Raw genomic sequence first — 6,523 nt, forward strand, 5'->3', positions numbered from 1 at the left:
CTGCACACGGCCCGTAGCTATGCTCACTGCACACGGGCCGGGGGCCTACCACAGGAGGCCCTGTAGGCATCGTCGGCACCCCCACTAGCTAGCCTATATCTAGCCCCACTGCCCCCAGGGGGGCGTGACTTCCCCAGCCGCACCCTGAGCACCTGGACCATAAACTTTTTTTAAACTCGGACTTGGTTCCTCTGATTTTTCAGTCGGCTACCGTTTAAAAACATAACACTTATTTTATAGCTTTTAGTTCTAATGGAATCTTAGGTATGTTTTAGTAGATTTGGGTTTGTATTGTAAAGGAAATTTAGAAACTGCCACGTACAATTTGTCTGTTCTTTATTAGTAATAATAGCCAAACTTTGAGTAATTACTATACGCTAAGCATAGTTATTTCATTTCATCTTTATTATACTCATCAAGTTCGGTACTGTTATTCACATTTTACAGATGAGAAGGGAGACTCACAGAGGTGAAACTATTTGTGTTGGGCCCCATAGTTAGTGGTGGAAATCTGTACAACCAATGAACTCTCCAGCTCTCAGGCCCTGGGCAGCTGTTTGTGCCAGGCCCCATCAAGTGTTGTCTTGAACATTCCTGAGTTGGGATTTGGGCAAGGACTAAGAGGAGCTCTTCCTCCAATTTCTGTAGCTCCTCCTCTCTAATTTTTCCTCTCCAGACCCTGCTCCCTCAAATTCCAGCTGCCTTATTCCATGGCCCCAATTCTGTTGTCCTCTAGTCAGGAAGACCAATACTCCAGCATGGCCTCCACCTCCCACGGTGCAGTTTGGCACGCACATCCAGCCAGAAGGGGCTGAATGCAAAGCTCACTGGATGTGTTTTCCTTTCTCAAGGATCTCACTCGTGTTCTGTGTGGTGTCTAATGCCTGAAAATATTTGCCTCAAATATTCTGCCCAGTTTTATAGTTTATGGCAGTAGAGCAAGTCTACCACCATCTCTTCCCCATATTTAAAATCCTCGTTGATGTGAACAAACATACTTGGCCCGATGGCATCATTCATTGTATCACCTTGCCCATCTTGGAACAATTAATTTTCAGTTGTTGCATGTTTTCTGAGAGATAATCTGTTGTGATGCTTTAAACAAAATGTACTAAATAATGATATTGCACTCCATACCCCTCAAGTACATGAGATTTAGAGTTCAGATTTGCAGTTATCGACATATATTTTTATACAATAACCTATTTGGGCTCTTTGTGCTTAACATTTCATAGAATTATTTTTGTGTACTGATGATTCATTTCATATACTGGGTCCTAGATTTAAATACTTCTATAGGTCATCATATGATTGCATATTGTTCCCCCAAAAGAGTAAACTAGTTAATAATGCCCTCATTCTTCACACTCATATTACAGTTTATTTAATAATTAATCCTATCTCTATTGTTACTCTTTTTTAGACAGTAAAAGTTCTAAAATAATTTGAATCTATTTTTTTGAAACATTCAGTTTATTTTTATCGTTTTAAACATGATTTTAAATAATTGTTGCTTTGTTATATATTTATACATCTGATTAAGATATATGTTTAAATAAAAAAAGTAAGGTGCAGAACTGCGTTAACTATGCTACTGTCATTTGTGTAAATATGTTTATGTGTGTGTGGTTATATGAGATAAGATTATCATTTTAGGAATGACCTCAAGGTAAATTACCTCTAAAGGAGGATTAGAAAACACGGGGTGGAAGGAGGACTTTTCACAATTTACTCTTGTATTTTTTAATTTTTGTGTCATGTACATTTATTGCCAATAAAATAAATAATATGTAATTAACATAAATCTGGTAAGATATATCTATCATTAGTCCTTTAAATTTTATTTTATAGGTAATTCATACAGTGCTTTTTTTCTCTTTTACTATCTGAATTTTCCATTCTTCCATTTTCTAATTCTTACAGTCTTTTTAAAGAAAAAGATGGTTGGGAATAAGTGATGAGTATTATTAGTTATCTATTGTCACATAACAAATTACCCAAGAATGAGAGAGCAATGAAACACTAACTTAGTCTCTGAACCACATACCATCACTTCTAACTTTTTCTCTTTTTTAAGAAGCAATCTTAAATTCAGTCCACAGTCAATAAGAAGGAATTACATGAAAGTGTAAATCCAGGAGGCAAGAATCACTGGGGACCATCCTGGAGGTAGTCACCAAATGTTTCAAGATAAAGGATAATAAAATCACTAAGATTCTGTATTAAATCTTAGATTGTAATATGGGCCAGTAGAGTCACATGGTAATTGCCAAATAAGAATTTTATTTGATTTTTGATCAGTAAATTTTCTCTTTGCTCTTTGGAAGATCTCTAAGAAAGAATAGGTTACTGATTCTTACCATAGTTAGAACTACTCGTTAAAAAAAACTCAGAAACTGACAATAGGTTCATTGGACCCCAATTATATACCAGGGGTTAGTCCCATCTTTCTGCTTCCCTTATAAGTATCTTTTTTAATTATTTATTTTAATTTCTTATTGCCTATTATTTATTAAAATTAATACTTTAGGACCATAAATTTTCCTCTGAGCAGTGCTTTGGCTATATTTCATAGGTTCTATTACATAGGGTTTTTATCATTTTCTAGATATTTTTAAATTTGAGGTTTTATTTTCTCCTCACCTCTAGAAGTTAATAAATATTTTCATTCCTAAACATTTAATGTTTAAATTTAATTAAGCATTTAATTTTAAGTGTTTAAAAATATTTTAGTTCCAGGAATTGAAAAATTATTAAATTTTTAATAATTTAATAATAAAGGAATTAAAAAAATTAAATATAGTTTTATTGTAATTAGAATTTTTTACTATTGTAATCACCATTGTGTGTTTTTAACACAATTTTGATAATTGCTGTATGGTAATATACTCCTTCCCTTTTTCTTTCTTTTTTATGGAGAATAACATATATATAAAAAAGCAATAAATTTCAGAGTACATTGCAACAATTAGTTATAGAACAGATATCAGAGTTTAGTACAATTTCAAGTTTTTACTTCTGGCTGCTCTAAGGTATTGGAGACTGAAAGAAATATCAATATAATGATTCAGCCATCATACTCATTTGTTAAACCCTACCTTCTCTGTATAACTCCACCATCACCTTTGATCTTCCTCCTACTCTTTAGGGGTATTTGACCTGTGCCTATTGTGACTTCATGTTGGAAGGGGCTATCAATAATATGGTATGGGGGATGGAACTAGCTGATGTTCTGAAGAGGCTGGGCCCTCAGCATTTCAGGACTTACCTGGTTGTATGGTAATATGTTTTATATTCTAGTCGAATAGATTTTACTTATTTACTCTTCCAAATGAAATTTACAACTAGTTTGCCTAATGAACTATCTCATAAAGATTGTAATTACTATTGCATTAAATCTTTATATTAGCATATTTTAATTCCAGTTTTATTTACCACGATGAGTGTATTTTTCATTTTCTCTATTCTGTTTATGATTTTATAAGAAAATAGGTTTTTTACATTTCATAATTGCATCTAGACTTTTTTGTTTGAAATTCAGGTACAACTCGCTCCCAAGGAGAATGGTATTTTGCTGTATCCTGGTCAATGCAAACAAAAGTTTCATCATCTCCTGGTTGGATGGCACAATCCTGTGCATTTTTTCAGATGTTGCATATGTTCCATGCTTAAAGAACTAACAAAGTGTTTTAAGGAAATAATCAGTTTGAATCTTTGAACAATGGAAATGTAGGTGATTAAAAGTAACTGAAGGTCACATAAAGTGCTTAAAAACAATGTGTCATTACTGGAATTGAGCATATTTGTATATTGTAAATTTCTTAGTATGTTAAACTTTTTATTAATGCCTTTAAAAAATACATGTGAATAAACTTTTGTTTTTTGTCAAACCTTGAATATATGTGAATATGTTTCTTTGGAATAAGGTGGAGCTGTTTAAAGATGTAGAAAGAAAACTATTTAATGTATATGAAAGGTAGTATTATAAAGATACAACCTATTGTAGCGCAGTCTCGCTGATAATCCAAGGTTAAGAAACAGGCCAGCAGAGGTCACAAGGACTAGACCTGACCAGGTAGGAGCCAAGTATGTTCTGTGTCTCGGGAGTTCTGTGGTCATTCTCCTGTCTGCAACTTTCTCTCGTCTCTGTGTCTGTCCCTCCCTCCCTGTTCCCATCTCTTGCCTCTCCTAGTTTCCTTTCTCTCTCCCTCTCTCCCATACCCCTGGCTTCCTCACGCACATTGCCTAACACAAGTTGCCTGAGCCATTTTCTCTACAACATGACCTTTCCGTTCCATCAGATTCACCATTTGACTATGCCTGTGTCTTGCAGTTCAAATTCTCAGGAGAAGTAGATCTTATTTTCTTGATTTAGTTTAAGAATTGGTGTCCATGTATCTGGGATTCACCCTAGACCATTTTAGTTGTTGGTTAAAGGTTGATATGATAAGTTGATTTGGCATCATGAATTCATGGCATCATGAATTAAGAATGGCCTATTGGCCATTCAGAAAACTATGATACTTAACTGGGAGGAGTGAAATTCTGGAGAGTCATAGATGTGGTCATCTACCTCGAATGGACTACCTTGAACAATAAGAAGACAGTAAAGAGACAAGTTATGTGCTCCCTGTATAGTGGATTCTTAAAAAAAAAATTCTAAGGCCATTGTGATATATAAAAATGTTATCTAAAACATTAATACTCAATTTTCTGCAAAGCACAAATTTAGTTAATCTCCAGTAAAATTTTCTTCCTAAAAAATGGTAATCCATAGCCTCAAAATCATGCACAGCCCTGGAGACTCTAGGCCATGTAGCACTGATGTTGTTAACTCTTTCTCTCCCAGGGTAAGTGTGGTAGTTAGATTCAGTTGTCAACTTGGCCAGGTGAAGGTGCCTAGTGTATTGTTGTGGACATGAGCCAATAGCGTGTGACCCTCATCTGTTGCTCATTACATCTGCAGTCAGCTAGGAGGCGTGCCTGCTGCAATAAATGATGTAATGTTTAATTTAATTGGCTGGTATTTAATGAGAGAGCACAACCTAGCACAGCCCGAACAGCTCAGCATACCTCATCTCAGCACTCGCAGCTCAGCCTAGCCCTTTGTAGATGCAGAAAGGAATCACCCAGGGGAAAGTTGTTGGAAACCAGAGGCCTGGAGAGGGGGACAGCAGAGATCACCCTGTGCCTTCCCATGTAAGAAAGAACCTCAGTTGAAAGTTAGCTGCCTTTCCTCTGAAGAACTAACGAAATAAATCCCCTTTTATTGAAAGCCAATCCGTCTCTGGTGTGTTGCATTCCAGCAGCTAGCAATCTAGAACAGTAAGGAAAAGGGGTTAGCATACTCGTTGTTCCTCATGGCTGCTCCCAGATAACCAACCCTCTGCCCTCCCCCAACCAACCTGTTGCACGAAAGCCTAGGCTGTCGATCATATCTCCATTTCCTCTTTTAGATGGAAGCTTCTGCATCTCCAATTCACTCCCCTAGTTCCTCAATACCTTCGATAGCCGTCCTTTCCATTCCACCTCCAGCTGTTGTCCTCGTTGATCACAACATCTGCCTACCAGCACTCCAGCCTCACAATCCACCTCTCCCAGCCACCTTCCTGTCCTTAGGGCATTCTGTGTACAGCTTGACCACTAGAAAGTTCTCTACTTCTGAGACCTTGCAATTCAAAATATTTTGAACACTTTAGCATAAAACAGTGTTTCAGGCTTATCCTTTAGTTCCCCTGTCCTAGTTCTTAAATAGGCCATTTCTCCAAGGACCCTGATTCCTTTTAGGGAGGAGAGTATCGAGAAGAGATCTGGGTGTGCTCTGGCTCATTGCCACTAGGGTGTCATTTTGCAGTCAGTTGACAGACAAATGGTGTATATTTAGATATGTAGACATCCATCTATCTAAAAACATCTATATTTAGTGTCTTCCTATATATGTAGCTTAAAAAACCACAAGTCTACACCAATATTACCAATTTTAATCCAGCATCCCCAGGTTCTTTCTAGACTTCCCCCTTTCAATATTTGTACCCAGCTCTCACTATACTCAATCTAACTATATGCCAAGCACCTCCTTGGCACCTAATCCTGCCTCTGCCCCCTCAGCCTTATTGCCTCCTCAGTTGCTGGCCGTACTGTTGCCACCAAGGGAACAAAAGAGAAAGGGAGAAGAGCTCCAGGTGATTCTAATGCATGTTTGAGAAGCACTTTGAATAGCATTGCTCAGTACTCCATATCTCCACTGTCTCCTCCTATTTTTTTCCTGTTAGAATTTTTTCCCCAAGTATATTATTTTTGTAATTATACAAACAACAGGTACTTAAATTACTTCTATATTTATCATTTTGTTAAAGCTGGCCTTTTTACATATTGCATTTCCTTAACCTTAAAATGAACTTACCATGTTTGGAATGAATACCTGACAATGAAATTGCATACTGCTATAATGATCAAATATGCACTCTAAGAAATATGTCATTGTTTTGAATGGTATCAAATGTGAAGAATGTGCAAAAAAAAA

At 36.6% G+C, this 6,523-nt stretch overlaps 1 protein-coding gene across 5 annotated transcripts in view; it reads left to right on the plus strand.

Annotated features, from left to right (window-relative positions):
- Positions 1 to 3,891, plus strand: part of SMN1 (survival of motor neuron 1, telomeric) — a 32,449-nt gene extending 28,558 nt beyond the window's left edge. For all 5 annotated transcript variants that reach the window (XR_013167213.1, XM_077139522.1, XM_077139526.1 and 2 more), the window contains one exon: positions 3,542 to 3,891. The gene's annotated coding sequence lies outside the window, so the exon portion shown is untranslated. The remainder of the gene's footprint in view (positions 1 to 3,541) is intronic.
- The last annotated feature ends 2,632 nt before the right edge of the window (positions 3,892 to 6,523 follow it).

The sequence above is a fragment of the Tamandua tetradactyla genome, chromosome 21, assembly GCF_023851605.1.
Source record: "Tamandua tetradactyla isolate mTamTet1 chromosome 21, mTamTet1.pri, whole genome shotgun sequence".
Classification (NCBI taxonomy): Eukaryota; Metazoa; Chordata; class Mammalia; order Pilosa; family Myrmecophagidae; genus Tamandua; species Tamandua tetradactyla.